We start from the raw sequence: 16877 nt of genomic DNA, 5'->3' as shown, positions 1-16877 counted from the left end.
ACCTTGCAGTCTACAATGTAATCTTGACGCATATGTAAATGATGTGTGCTTAGTCTTCAGCAATTGTAGTATTTTTAGGCTCAAGCTTATATTGACAACATTGGCCCCTGTTATCTTGACACATCACTGTCAAGAGGTGTGTGCAAGCAAGCAAGCAACCAAACACAAGGAAAGGTACCATTACGATTTCGTACTCAAAGCTCTAAAATTAAATCTGTAAATCGTGTTTATATTGCTTCTTTTTGCCTGACGCCTTTGAATGACTTTGCTATACTTTTTTCTCCACCAACAAAGTCGATTAATTTTACTTAGAAGACTTTAATGCAGAATTGTTATTGTTATTTGTAAGCAACATTCAGTGTATAAAGTAACAAAATCTAAATACGTTTATTACTGAGAACAATGTCTTCAATACTTGATTGTTAGTTTCCACAGGTTGCACAACGTCACTATTATTCTTACGCTTCGTTTCTGGCACATCTGCTGAGATACTCCGGTATAAAGAGTCATTATGAGTTTCACAATTGATTTGTTGTCAGTCTTCCGCTTTATTTCAGTTCAGCATTTCGTTTCTCTATGCTACGAGGTGATTTCAATAAAATTCCTTCAGCTTTTGTTTGTGGCATTACTTCGCTTTTACGACTATTGACTTCACTGATTGTAAGTTCAATTTCTGGTATGCAATTATTAAAAAGGTCTTTTTAGTGAACTCGTAATAAAGGTACTCGTACTGTAAGAAAGGTGCGTGCGAGTTGCTATATCTGCATTGGCATCTAACATATCTGCAATTTAATATCAATACCTATGCTTGAGTTAACTGTAATTTTAATCTTATTCATTCATAATTGAATAAGCTTCTAAGGTTTTCACCTTATTATTCTGTATTGCTGCATTGTAGCATATATGTGGTTGCATTAATCACAAAATCCATTACATTTTCTGTTTATTTTCTATTGGAGAAAACGTTATTTTTCAACAGTTTTCATTTCTGTTGTTATTGTATATCTTGTTTGTTGTTATTGTTTTTTATTGTATTTGGTTTTTACTTGTGGCATTATGTAGTTTAATGTGCGGCTTCCTGTTTTGAAGTAGGTGATTAGTCGATCTCGCACGTGATATAGCATCTCTTGTGGTAAAAGTGGAAAGGTGGTAAACATTTTTAAGCTTTAATTTCTTTTTCTTAATCTTAGATTTTCTTCATAATGCAAGCTTTAGCAATTTATTTTACAAGAGAATTTCTTTAAGTTATGGCAAATATTACAACATACCACATTGTAACAGAATGTTACAATAAGCATTTCTCCTTGTAAAAATGAGTAAAATATATAAAATATGTAAGATATGTAATAATATGCAGAGTGATTTAAAGTGATTTTACTTGAGGAGATCACTTAAGAAATGAAATGAAATTATATGGATGAAGAACTTGTGTCCATTTTTAATAGTAACTGAGAAACAAAATACTCAAAACGTAATATCCTTTCACATGTGTTTATACTTAAATGCATTTAAGACTTAATTTAGTTAAAAATATTTTTGTTTTTTGAAAAATTAATTTCTACAGAAAACTGCATTTATCGCAAAATGATTGAAATTTTTTTTTTTGTAATTTTTTTGGATACAAACATATTATTTTACGAATATTTTCTAAAAACAACAATTTTCTATCTACCGTACACTGATTTTTTGCAATGGAACACTGAAGTGAGTTACATACTACTTTTTTTTATCAAAATCATAACGAAATTGATAGAACTTAAGAGTATTAACAAATCAATTTATGTGTTTTTATAACGCTTCTTTGATCCAATAAACGGAACAAATCCCGAAACGTATCGATTTGCAATATTATCTAGCACCATCATTATTCTAGGCGTCAGAGTATTTGTAGGACTTATGTCTGTCAAGCAAAAACTTCCCATTGAGTCAATTTAACCTATTTCGTTCCACTTGTTGACACCTATTCTTCAAAGATTGAGAATACAGACTATAAAAAACTATACAAGAGTTCAAAAACTATGCATATGAATACATCATATGGCAATTTTAAGTCTATCAAAAATTTATAATCAGTTAAAGCCATGCTAGATAGACAGTCATAGCTACGTTAAATGTGAAACAGTTATTGTTTTCCATCTAAATTAAAACACTAAGAATGAGAAAAAAATGTAAAAATAAATTTGGTCACGATGACGGTTTCTATATTTCGTCAATTTGATCAAAACAGTATTGCTCTGTAATAATTATAGAATTTGTGTCTATTAGGAGTAAATTTAACATACAAATTTAGGTATTTATGTTAGGTATTGTTATAAAATACAATAAAAATAATAAGAAAATTTCATTTATTAAATTATTTAAAATATTATTAAATCTTATTATGCTATAATAAAATTAATATAACATAATCACATCAGTATATTCAATAGCAGAGGACGCTTTGATAGCGTAAGCTAGATCGCTATAGATTGCACTGCTATAGTGCGAACTAGAAATCAAAGATATAACTCAGAGTGAGTTTAAAACAAAATATCCCCCTCCCTCTTCCAACAAAATATTCCCAGTCATTGGTCCGTAGTGCTAATTTGTTAGAATTAAAAGACACTTTTTGAATATACCAAAAAGCTTACTACATAGTATTAACAAAGCAATATACCTACGGTAATGATATATTCAAAAACCTTCACATACGATAAAATAGAGCTAAAAATACAAGTAAAATAATAACTATAGAAAGTTTTGTATTGAAATAAATTACTCCATATATTTAAATAATAAAGCTATTAGTAAACTTTCTGAATACTTTATAAATTTGCTATTAAGTTCAAATAATAAGCCAATAACTTATAACATAATAAACTATTTACCAGTTTCTTAATACAATAAATAGATCTTTAAGTTTTAATTAAAATTATTTTTGCAAAACTTTTGCACAATATAAACAAGAAAATATTACTTACAGCCACGTTGAATGTTAAATGTAAAAGAAAGCTTAAACTGTTATAAAATATTTGAACTTAACAAAGTTCAAAGTAAGTAAACTATTTCTAATAACAAAAGCCATAAATACAAGTAAATAAGAACAAAAATAATATAAAATAAAATAAAAATAAAATTAAACAAAAATTATTTGAACTTATGTGAGTCGATAGCTATCGAAAGACCTCACGATTTTGTAATTAATTCACACAAAAGTAAAGTTTGTTGTGCTGCAACTTCGCCAAAATATTTTAAAATTAAAAGAAAAATAATAAAATAAAATAAAATAAAAAGGGGGAAAAACCCAAAAATGTGGCACACCAATTTCAGTGAACTTACAACTAAAAACTATTACAAAATTGTTTGGAAAACACAACGGTAATATAGCAACATGCAACATACAACATAGAATCTACAACAGTAAACACTCAACAACACAGAAATGTTGCCAAAGGAGCAACAAGATCAACATTTCCTTAATAAAGAACAACGGCAACATGAACATGAACACTAAGTAAACAGTAAACGAACAGCAACGAGTAAAGACAACTGAATCCAGGCAGACACAACTCAAGTGAAACCACTTTACTTGTACTTGATTTTGTTCAAATTTTATATTGTTCAACTTTTTTTAATGTATATTAAAAACATATATACATACATCTATATATATGCATTCCTCCTGTTATATTAAATTTAATAAAGTGTTAAATAAGTGCAATGATGCTGCCGTTTGATACAAGACAATATATATGTACAAGTTGCTACACTGTAATCTTAGCAGAGAGAAATAGTGCTAGTGCAGTGCAATAAAATGCTTTAATGCACTTCAAGTTGGTTAAAAAGTAAATAGTTGGGTTTGGCAAGTTGGGTGGGGAGAACGGTATGTGTAGATGTTGACGTATGCAAATTTTAGTGTAAGAATTTCGATTCTTACTATTGCTACTGTTTGCAATAACACAATAAGTGCAGTAAGCAATAAGGCATTTACATACATATATATACAATGTAAAAGTAAGTAAAAGTGAGTGCATGTTTGCTACCACATTTAAAAATTTGGTAAAATTTGTGGCAATATTGAAATTTCGTTTTGGTATTATTACTATAACTGATTACTTGAAGTGAGCCTTGCCTCTTAAGCGTGATAATATGCTTGTTTCAGGCATAATACTTTAATACCATCTCACAGTGAAGTTCAGCAGCAATACGAGTGCAGCAGCAGCAACATCACTGCTACTTAACCCTTTCGTTCATTATTGTGTTTCATTACACTGAAGAACAAACACTTCACAAACTTGGCTTTATACTGCTTAGTGTTTGGAAATACTTAAGCTCTGGAAAAGAGCTGGTATGCTTGGCCAAGTCATTTGAGAACGTACCAGTAGTGACGTTGCAGTATTTTTGGTTGCTTCATTTGCTATAAAATTTAGCCCAAATGCAATTATGGCATACATGTGAAAATTTTTTCAAATAAACAAAAATATTCCAGTTTATTTGTATCTTTTTTTTTCATTTCCATTTGTTTAGATGTGTTTAAAGTATTTATTTTAGACACTTTACTTGGACAAAAATAAGTTTATAAAATGAACTTTATACTTAAAACCACAATAAGTGAACAGGCGGCTGCCATTTAATTTAACAAAATAACAATAATAAAAATATAAACAAAAAACAATGACAAAAAATAATGACAAAAAACAATGACAAAAAAGAATGACAAAAAAAACAATAACAAAAACAAGAGCAGGAAAGAAACTTTAAAATTAATTTTGTTAAGAAATTAAAGTTGTGTATCTTTTTTTCCTCTATTAAATACTTTTTACTGGTTTTTCTCAATTGTTCATTGGAAAAACTCTTAAGCTTAAACTGTGAAGTTTGTTGTCAGCTACTTGGAAGATTTATTTTTATTTGAAATTATTTTCCATCGTTCCTCTTTTGTTAGAGTTTGCCTTTAAGCAGGCCAAACTTGTCATTCACGCTCACTTGCCTAAGTGGAATTAAGGGTTTAATTGGAAAAATTCTAAAGTAAAAATTCAAATAAGAAGAAAAAGCCACTGAAAAAATTACAACAGAATTTTTATTGAGTGCTAAATATTTAAAGTTTTAAGCGTACTGAAGTCCTTAGCATGGCCAAGAATTTAATAATTGAATGGACTTCAATCCGAATACTTTATAACTGAAAATTCCACTAAAATTGATTGAGAAGGATTTCTCTGGTATTTCGATATAATCGCTATAATTAATAAAATCTGGACACTTTCTATGTTTTATATTAGTTATAATATTAATTGCCAATAAAATAATTTAAAAAAAATAACGAGAGAGGTTTCAAACAGTACTAAATTACAACAACAAAAATTTTATTATTTTAATTAATTAAATTTTTGGTTAACGACACAGCTGTTTCCAGTATTACGAAATACCCGTCATCAGTGGTCTTGAAATTATTTTTTATATTTAATTTATTCGTAAATAATTTTTTGAGACTGCAAGTACCAACAATTCAACTTCTACCCTTTGAAAGAGAAAAGAGAGTATTTGTGGTGTAAAATGCATACAAGTAGGTCTGAAATAAATTAGTTAGGATGGACTGAGGATGACAAATGAAATAGATGAGGGTTTTATCACGTTTTATGTTATAGAGAGGACAGGCTCGAGCCAATTGAAAGAACCACACTTATAGCGAGAGAGGTTGAAAAACCTATATAGATATTAGTAGAAAAATGGTATAATTTTTTTTTTTTTGTGTTTGAACTTGGATGTGGAAACTAGTTGAAGGAGCCCACTCCAAAATCATGCTGTGCTGGACTTCTGAAACTGCAGCAACATGCCCTTATTTTTCACGGTTTTTTTCTATTTGTTGCTCTGAATAGAGTCGTTCTTCACTTTTACTCTTATCTGGAGTAGAAGAATAAGTCTGTAAAACATTGTTACTGCCGACTCAAGACTAGTACTTTTTCGTGACTTATTTGTTCATAAATTTGTTTATGTATTTGTTTATGTATCTGGTTATGTATTGATTTATGTATTTATTTATGTATTTGTTTATGTATTTGTTTATGTAGTTACTTATATATTTCTTTATATGTAATTATTATCGTATATTACAATTTCGCTTTTCTCTTATCAATGGTGTATCTATATGGACTGCAATAATCTGAATACAAAGTACATTGTTTGCATTTTTTCAGTGAAATATTTTGAATACTGAAATAACTTCAATTATTGGTCTCTTCTGACATGAAAGCCTATTTTCTGCTTCGTGCACGTTAATAAGAAATATATTTTATATCCGAAATTTCTTCAAATTCAACTGTAAGAAAACAATTCATTCATAAAAATTTACATTTTTGTTTCATTATCATGCAAACACATAACCCTGTACTTCACCAGCATCTCATCAACATTATTTTGAGCACTGTTTCAGCTCAGTATCAACTTAACCATCACCAAAAACCCAGAGGAAGAAAAAATGTTGTGTTACCTCTTTGGCATAAGTAATAATATGTGAAGTAAGAACATCAGGTGACATGAAAATGTCATATGAACATACCAGACAAAAAGAGGTTTAATATAGACGAACGAAGAGCGGGTAAAAAGAACTGAGCCGGATTAACTGACAGAATATCAAAAACATTGTTAAGAACGAAACGAGAAGAGTAACGAATCTATGAAAAGTAAACCAAATTACAGCTAAAAAATGGACAGTACAGGACAATGAGTCCATTCCAGTCAGACCAAGTGCACAAATAAGTATAAATAAATAAATAAAATGTTTACGTTAAAAGCGGAAATATCAACAACAGTGACGAACGGTAGCAGTAACAGAAGTGCCAATGCACGGATTCCTTTAAACAGAGTTCCTTGTTTTCACAGTTCGCTGAATCAGACTTTTAGTCCATTTTTATTACGTTTTTTTTTTTAATTTGTATTTGTATGGAGAACACACGCAAGGGACTTTTTTAAAAACGGTAAACATAAGCTACGCATTTAAGGATTTCGGTGCGGTGTAACATCAAAAAGGATAAATTAAAAGTGCATATATTAAACTCAAGAGCAGAGCGAACACATTGGCCATGTGCCTTTAAAGTGTCACCAAAACAAATTAAAATGTCAAAAGCACATTCCACCTTTTCACTGCAGAACCGAAAGTGGTATTACGAATTTGACAGTACCCAAAAAAACGGGTCTGCATTGGTAACTGCATTTTATGCACTATTCAGATACCGGATCTGTGTGAGGAATTCAGTGTAAAATGTCAACAAAATACGTGTAGAGTGCGCATATTTTGAAGCGTTTTATTAAAAAGGAACAATGGGAAGTAAATTAAATAAATTTTTAATTTTGTTTATATTACAAATTAATTTAAATTGCATGCAGTCTATAGGACATGGTCTAATGCCTTTTATTTGCCTTCGTGGTTGACCACAATTCAGACGCAACAAATTTGAACGTAACTTCACGTTTGCATAACTAAATTTATGGTAAATCGATGAAAGTCCGTAGTTCATAAAATACAAAACAAAAATAATTACTGTAATAAATTTTTAAAACCGTTATTAAAATGGCAAGGGAAAAATATATAATGTCGAATATTAAATAGATACTTGTTGAATCTATTCAAGGATACATTATTGATTTTTAATAATTAAAACTATAGAACTATAGAAGTTTTTTAATTTCAAAGGAAATTGTTCAGACGGTTTTTGACTGTTACACATCTCTAAGCGAAATGTCGATGCAGCTGAATATTTCTCTAATCTGGGTGCCCGTACATAGTGCTATTTTCGGTAATTACAAAGCAAACAAGCTAAGCAGAAATGGTGCTTCAAGACCTCACTCAAAACACCTAAATAATCTGGGCATATCGTTAATACCATGCAAATTGTTACTGAGTTCCTTTTGTTTTGAAATTTTTAATAAAAGATGTGAAGATTCAATGGTATGCAGCATCTGTATGCAATCTGGCTACGTTTAGATAAAAGAAAACACAAAATTCTCATTGAAATACCCCGTAGAGATAACAGTCTTTTTGTAGGTCTACTAACAGTTTACTGTAAACAATGCAAGAATCAAATCTGTCGCAGCTCTGAGAGTGGCTCTCATCTACAGTGTTTTTACCCAGGTCCTGTATTTAGGATCTTGACGAATTACAGCACCTGACACTAAACAGCATTTTATGCTTCGCCAAAGGTTCTAGGTGGTTTTAAACCCTCTATATACGGTAACATGCGCAGGGCAGGTGTTCATCGTAATGGAACAATATTCTACAAATGTGTCCAGCTCCTTGCTTACGCCGACGATATTGACATCATTGGGCGTAGCAAGCATGATGTTACAGCTGCTTTTGCTGCTATCGAAAAGGAATCTGCAAGAATGGGTTTGAATGAGGGAAAAACGAAGTATATGTCGGCTACTGGTAGAAATGTGCGTCGCTCGAACACCGGGCTAGTGGCTGGCGACTATACTTTCGAATCTGTCAAGGATTTCATCTACCTTGGCACCGCCGTAACGAATACAAATGATGTCAGTCTGGAGATCAGACGAAGAATCACCATTGCTAATAGGTGCTACTATGGGTTCAGTAGTCAATTGGGATGTAGAGCCCTCTCTCGACAAACGAAACTTACGCTCTATAGGTCGCTCATCCTCCCTGTGCTTCTGTATGGCGCATAAGCATGGACGTTATCACAGAATGATGAAGCAGCACTGGGAGTGTTCGAGAGAAAAGTTCTTCGTAAGATCTTTGGTCCTCTACGAGTTGGCGACGACTACCGCATTAGAATGAACCACGAGCTGTACGAGCTTTATCAAGACATTGATGTAATTCAGCGCATTAACATCCAGCGGCTTCGCTGGCTTTGTCATGTCGTGAGAATGCATGAAGACGCTCTGGCGAAAAAGGTGTTTGAAACAGTAGTTGACGGAAGAAGACGTAGAGGTAGACCGTGTCTCCGGTGGAGTGATCAAGTTGAGGGAGCACTAACTGGACTTGATATACGAGACTGGAGAAGGCGCGCACGCAGCAGAGGCGCCTGGGGAGACATGCTGAGTCAGGCCGAAACTCGGTAACGGGTTGTTATGGCCACATAAGTAAGTAAGTAATATACGGTAACACAATGGATCAATAGACCTAAGCGAATCCACTAGGGATCGCCGGTATAACCTAACCTAACAAATATCACAGATTACTATGTGCAAAACAAGAACTTATTGTAATTATATAAAAAAAAATATAATTAAAAATAAAATTTGTGCTTTTTATGAGAAAAAATATGCAGAATTTAAAACTTTTTAAATATAAGAACTACACAAAAAACAAATTAGTTCCAATTTGTGAGCGTTTACTGTAACTTATTTAACCAAAGCTTATAACCAAAAGAATATCTAAAGTATTAATTGCATTAATAATTTTTAATTTTAAAATTGTTTAATCTTTAATGTACAGAAATTAATAATATAAATTTCAGCAATATGTTTTAAATACTTAAATGTATGAAAATTCTAATTAATTTTTAGTTATAAATCATATTTTCGTACCTTTGATAGTCGTAAACATTTACAAATTTCTCCTGAAAATAAAATAAAAAAATTTATTATTTATTCGAACTTAAAATTTAAGAAATTTAAAATATTTGGCTTTGTATAAACTTTGACTTATAAGTATAAACTATAGCACTCAAAATATTTAAGTATCAATAAAAAATACTTCAATAGAAAACTTTAAACCACAGTTGGAAAATGTTGGAAAAATTCGAGGCAAAAGCCTGCATACCAATAGACCGGCAGGCAAGGACGATGAGTTGAATGGCGCATAAACATACAAAGATACATAAATACACAGATATATAAATACACTTAGATACTTAGATACTCAGATACATAGATACTCGATACATAGATACACAGATACATGTGGCTACATAGATACACGTTTATCCAACAAAATAAGTTGGAAGTATACGAACTCATATAAATTTTAGTAAAATTTTGCCCACAAATCTATATTGCAGTGTGGTTTTAGTAAAATTTATACAAACAGCAATTAAATGTTTTTCGAGCTTTAAATAAATTTTAAATAAATATCAATTATTGAAATTTATTTTATGTGGTCACATGCCAGTCATATTTGCTTTTGGAGTTTTTCTAATAGAAATGGTCAAATTTGAATATAAATTCCAATTAAAAACAAATAAAATTCTAGTGAAATATTTCGGATTGTTTTTCTTGTTTACTTATTTTGAGAAAATTTATTTGTTTAGCTGAATTATTGAAAACAATATGTAGACAAATCGAAATGCATAATTTAAGATACAAAACCGGAAAATATACGTACGTAAGTAAGATACATGAATATGAATATCTATTGAACTAACTTCAATTTCGTACGCTGTGAGCAAGCATATTGGATGTATCCTGTAGGATTTAAGAACCCAATTAAAAATTATATTATTTATGTTTACGATTTAGTCTATAAATTTATGACACTTTTATGATTCTCTCAAACGAGAAAAGTTCTGCCATAAATATGAATGTAGTATATAAATATTCTTATACAGTCGACTGCACACATATAGTACATATAGTACATATAGTACATGTAGTACACGTTTGTTTGTAGATTGCGTTTTAACAAATCGTAAAGTGTGTAATCAAATGGGCCTCATTCATTTGTTTGTTTTTCAAATTTGTTTTTGGAGAATTTTAATGAAAATCGTTAAACTGTTTTAATTGCCTCATAAAAGAACGCACTCACTTAGTATGTAGTAGCTGAAAGGTTTTTATGGGACTTCATTCTGGAGAGTAGTACAAGAGCCATATATATATGTATGTAAACAACAAGCATATGAATAATTAGTTTGACCTCTTGAGCCTGGTGCTTGCCGCCTTCAACGCCCGTACTTATACGTACGTACGCCTTATGACTTAATCATAAACATGCATCCGTGCGTGCGATTGTGTATGCGTGCATGCGTATGTGAGTATGCAATTGTTTTTTGAGTGTTCCACAGAAGAAGAAGAAGAAGAAGTTATATTTCACTTTTGTTTTACAGTGTATGAAATCATATATTGTAGCTTATCACTTTCACAGTTTTTATAGTTGTTTAACTTTTAATTACATACAATACATACTATATATCGTACATACTTACTAATTATAAAACTTTTTATGAGCCATACAAGGCATGCAGACAAAATTAAGAACTAAGAACTTTTGTGTTAAATATGCCATAAAATTATTGCTAAGCAGCATATGATGAACACAGATAATCTTTAATCTTATTAACACTAAAAGCTTAAACAAACCAAATTTATATTTACTCAATTTTATTATTATTAGTAAAAATTTGAGTTATATTAAGTAAAATCTGTTAATGTACAAGTTGTTCAATACACATATTAACATTATAAAAATCCTTTAATAAACCACATACCATAGTTACATATTTTAGTGAATTGCTTCATTTCATAGATACATTCTCACACGCAGACATAAATACATAGCTAGCTATCAATATATTAAAATGCTTTAGGCAGTATCAAATCACTTTGTTTACATTGAAAAACAACATCTGGATATAATTTTCATTTATTTTGACGAAAAGGTATCTTCAAATAGCTATAAACTATCTTTTTAAGTAAATTGTTTGTTTATATTCACAGTATGTGTGTTTACTCAATGCACTGTTGTTGAAAAATTCTTACAAATTAAATACCAATAAATAAATATCGATACATACGGAGTACAAGCTCATAATAAAATACTCAACCCAGGCATTGCATTTGCTGCTGCTAAAAGCATTCATGTGCTACAAAACACTAACAAAACGGCATTTTATTTTATTTACGTATTTATTGTTGTACGGATACTACTGCTATAAATTTATCAAATGCTTTCGAAAGGGTTTAAAGATAATACTTTTCCTAATGTGTTACAATTCACACACAAAAAAAAAAAAGAAGTGTTTTAGATAACAGTTCATAAATATTGATAAAATTTGTTTTGTTGCAATTAAACAGTATAAAGTGATACAAATTACATTTAATGAAAAATATTTTACTAAGTTGTTAAAACACTATTCAAAAGGAATTCGTAAGGCAAAAATATATGTGGAAACGTAATAGGATAATGAAATTAAAACATTTGTAACAAATTTTATTTTATTATATTTTATTCTATTTGCAATCTCCCTTTATAACATTAGAAAACTTCAAATATATCATAATATTGCACGGAGTTGTATGCTAATAGCACCACGGTATATCAGGATTGAAGACCTACACAAGAACTTCAGAATCGATAGTACACAAGTATAAGTTAAAATACGTCCAAGACAAAGCGCTCAAATAATTTGATTCTGCTTACAATTATTTTTGAAGAATTGTACTATATATATTCCGTAAAAAAGATATGCTGGACTTCAAAGTATTCGATTATAAAATCGCCTCAATAACTAATTCATTATCATATTTACAAAAAAAAAAATATTTAAAAGGAACACTTGTTATAGACGATCACCCAAGTGACCACAGAGACTATTGAGTAAAAGTGTTTTAGACACTAATTCACATCTCATCAAGCAAAGAAGAAAAAAAAGGGTTAACAAAAAGCGCATTTTTTGACAGACGACTATCACAGATACAGCTAAATTCCACAAAAAACACATACATATATAAAATTAAAAATACTTATAACGCTTTATTTAAATAATATATAAATATCAATATTGCGGAAACAGAATTAATTCAAATAAAAAAAATAATAACTACTCTGAATATCTCAGTTCTTAATCAAATAAAATACAAATTTTATCATAGGTCTATAGAAGGTTTGATCTTCTATAAGAAGTAGTAAGATTGATTATCTTTTTTTGATCTGTGATCACCTAAATTTTTTTTAGTTTATTTAGTTTTTAATTATTTTATGTCTAAAACTTGTACCTAGAATGGTTAATACTGTATAATATATAACATATAAAATAATATTATTGATATTAATTGACAGTATTAACCATTCCTGGTACAATTTAAATATATGAACTAACTAAAAGTAAAAAAAATAAAGAGAAACTTCATTGATCAGAGATCAAAAAAGATAATCAAACTTAGTACGTCTTATAGAAGATATTCTATAGACCTATAATAAACATTCTATATTCTATTACGATGTTATATTTAAGAACAAACTAAAATTTTTTGAGAGTTTTGATATTAATATGGACTGCGACAGTCATATATCTAGCAGTCATATATAACGCAATGATTCCAAATCGAAAAAATGCACATAAGTACAAATACGTCCTCATATTTTACCGGCGATCAAGTACAGAAACAGGTCTAAGATAAACTTCTAAAATCATAAAGACATATGTAAAGTATATTTTTAACCATCCCGTATATAATAACAAAACAGCTAGCGGTAGACCTAATATTATCACCAAACAAGGCTAAGAAGAAAATATCATAGGAATAAACAAGGGTATATTATAAGCGTAAAGTATTTGTTAGTGTAATTAATGTAAGAATTTAATAAAGTGGTTTTTTTCGAAAAGTAGTGAACTACAACAACAAAAATTTATTTTTATATTATTTTATGATTTCGTTCTATACAGCAAGTAAAATTGTTAATAAAAAATTTTCATAGTAATAGTAACAAAACTCCAGAAAAATATGCGAACAAAAAAGTCAAGTACGGCTTTGGATCAGTTGGTTAAGGTGCGCTGATTCTGAGCTTCACATTTAGCAGGACCCGAGTTCGATTCCTGGTACTTGCAGTCTCAAAAAAAATAATTATTTACGAATAATTAAATTGGCTGACCATACAGCTGTTTCGAATATAGACAAATACCTATTTAACAAATTCAAATCTTGACATCCCGAGACCTAAGCTGTAACAACATATAATGTAAACGCTAAATACTAAATACTAAGCCTCCTTTTCTCAACTCTCTTCCTTAATTACTGGAATGAAGTTTCACACACTGTTGTTTAGGGCAGTAGTGGAAATCTTCTCCATTCATTCTTAAGAAATGGTTTTAGTTAGTTAGTCTTACACTTTCATTCCCACTCAGCCCACCCACTTTAAACCTACCTTTCTTGTGTCAACAAGAAAATTGCTTAAAATAGCTGACTACTAAAATCCATTATAAAACCGGCAGTAAAGAAAAATCGGAATCGAGCACATCAAATATTAAATGAAAAATATTTGTTTACTGGATTAAAATTTAAAAATAATTGATTTTATATAAAATTTCTACCATTTATACTCAATAACTGGGTAGTCCCATTAGCAAAGAGAAGGGAAAACCTTTTCAAAATTAATTAAAAACTAATTTTCTAGCAAATAATAAATTTTATTCTATTGTGAAAGAATTTGTATACATTATGTTTGAGATACTACAATACTACTATAATATAAAGTTACGAATATACATTTGCTTATTGATACACTCATATATTATTTATGCTAAAATTTAAACAAATTGCTTTTTCATGTCTACTTCAAATGCTTTTATATATTTTTTTCTCATTTAAGTACTTATAATATTTAAAAAAAAAATTAAATAATTTTATCTTATTATATGTGTTTTATTTACCATGAAATTGATAAATAATTCAGTATTTATTATTTTTTTTGTTAACAACATTGTTGAGATACAAGTTATTTGCTATGCATAAAAATGAATTTATGAAAAATTTTATATATTTTTTTTTGGAACAAAAACTCTTCAAACTTGTCAAATTAGTCATAAATTTTTTTTAAATTAAATTATTAAGTATTAATTATACATGAATGTGTAGTTTATGATTTAAATAGTGGAAAAATAGATGTTTTTATTAATTTTTGTTTCTCATCAGACAAGCGCATACAATTTATGACAAGTCACGCATTTTGTATTTCAAATATGCAAAATTAGATAATTAATAAATTTATGACTATAATTATAGATAAAAGACATAAAACATATTGAATGTGTTATGTGTTATGTGAACAGGTAGCAATATTAGCTTTTAATTAAATTTTAATTATGCTACTTCTATATGCAGTAGATATACACAAAAAAATAAAAATAAAAACAATTAAATATGAAAATTTGAAATAAAATTAAATTTTTTAGTAGGTTTTGCAAAATATTTGCATAAATCATAAAAATAACAAACAACTGAAAATTAATAATAAAAATTGGTGTTAACTGTCAATTTATGCAAATGAGATATAAACCTCGGTTACAGTAGCTGTCAAAGCAGGTGATAAATACTCTACTCTTCGACAAATTTATGTATTTAAATCACTTAAAATGGAATTGTTTTGTTTTGTTTGAATAATACAATAACAAAATTTAAGTAAGTTCATTAATGGATTTAGATTTACATAATAATGCAGTTTGAGGCTACTGCAGCTTAAGCCGCAATCTGTATGCAACTAACATAGCTCAACTGCACATAAATGACACTTTAGTTGTTAATTGCTAAGCAAATGCCTTAAGCGCACACGAAACGTACAAATGTCAAAGACTTCGAAACATGTGTGAAGAAAGATATTCTCAGATGTAAATGTGAATGTAAATGTACGAGTGTTTATGAATTAGATATTATATATCAGATATTTAAAACATGAAAGTACATACTTTAAACTATCATCAGTACAAAATTTTAGTCAAGGCAGTTTGGCTAAACTGTTGCTACTTGTAGGAATACTTGTAGGAATGCAGCACCAAAGAGCCGTGCACTTCGTTAAGTGCTTGAGATGTTAACATTTTCACTAACATGTCAGTCTGCACAAAGCACCAAATTAGGTTTCACATAACTCGGTGTATTTGCTGCTCAGCTATATAGTATTAATGCATATAATTATGATAATTTGTAACGAAGTAACAAAGCAGACAAAACCTTTCAGACATTTACAAGAGCAGAGAAAACAAAAAGCCACCAAAAAAAAAAACTGTTCATACCCTCCAAAAAAAAAGATACTTGAAATGCCAGAAAATTCTAGCACATGCTTCATGCATGCTAACATACATGCTACATGCAACATGTTCCGTTCCGTAGCTTGCCCTACTGCATTCGTTCTATGAAATTATGAAGATATTTGGCTGCGTATCTGCTACCACGCATACGGACGGGACGGTTAACGTTTGACATTAACTCTTCAGGAAAAATTAACAAAAAAGCAGTAATATATAAAAAGGAGATATATACCAAAAAAAAAAAAAAGGATGTTTTAAGTGTCTGACTTTTCAAAAATTTGCTGTTATGAGTTTTATGATTTCATGAGACAAATTATGCACACCGCATATGCTCTACATACAGATTGCGCAGCCAGCAAGTCATTTTTTGTGTGAAAAAAGGGTATAATTAATTAAAATGTTATAATTATGACTTTTATATATAACAGCTACAAAAAAACAAAAAAAAAATAAATAAATAAAGTCTATAAAAAAATATCGCATATATAAAAATAATTTAAGAGTAAAAAATTCCTTCTTTTAATATTTTATGCCAGCGGGCAAAAATGCCAGGCATGCATTTAGAGAATTGCAAGTGCTCCAAGAACGATAACAACAAACGGAAACTTGTCATGTTCCTAGCAACAACAATAATATAACAATAGCAACAACAATAGCAACAACAACAGTAAGAGCAACATCATAAGAACAACAACAATAACAATTCCAAGACAAAAGCAGCAACAACAGCACAATAGCAACAAAGGCGACAGCAGCACAACAACGACGGCAACAACAACAGCTGCAATAAAACTAACAACAGCAACAACGACGACCAATAACAACATATGTTATACATTATTTTTCTTGAAAACAAAAAAAAAAAACAGAATCATCTATTATCTTGTATCTTAAACGTGGTTTAAATCTATCTTTGACTTTTCATCTAAC

This window comes from Teleopsis dalmanni, chromosome 2, assembly GCF_002237135.1.
Source record: "Teleopsis dalmanni isolate 2A chromosome 2, ASM223713v2, whole genome shotgun sequence".
In the NCBI taxonomy this organism is placed as follows: Eukaryota; Metazoa; Arthropoda; class Insecta; order Diptera; family Diopsidae; genus Teleopsis; species Teleopsis dalmanni.
Note: the sequence above shows the minus strand (reverse complement) of the source record.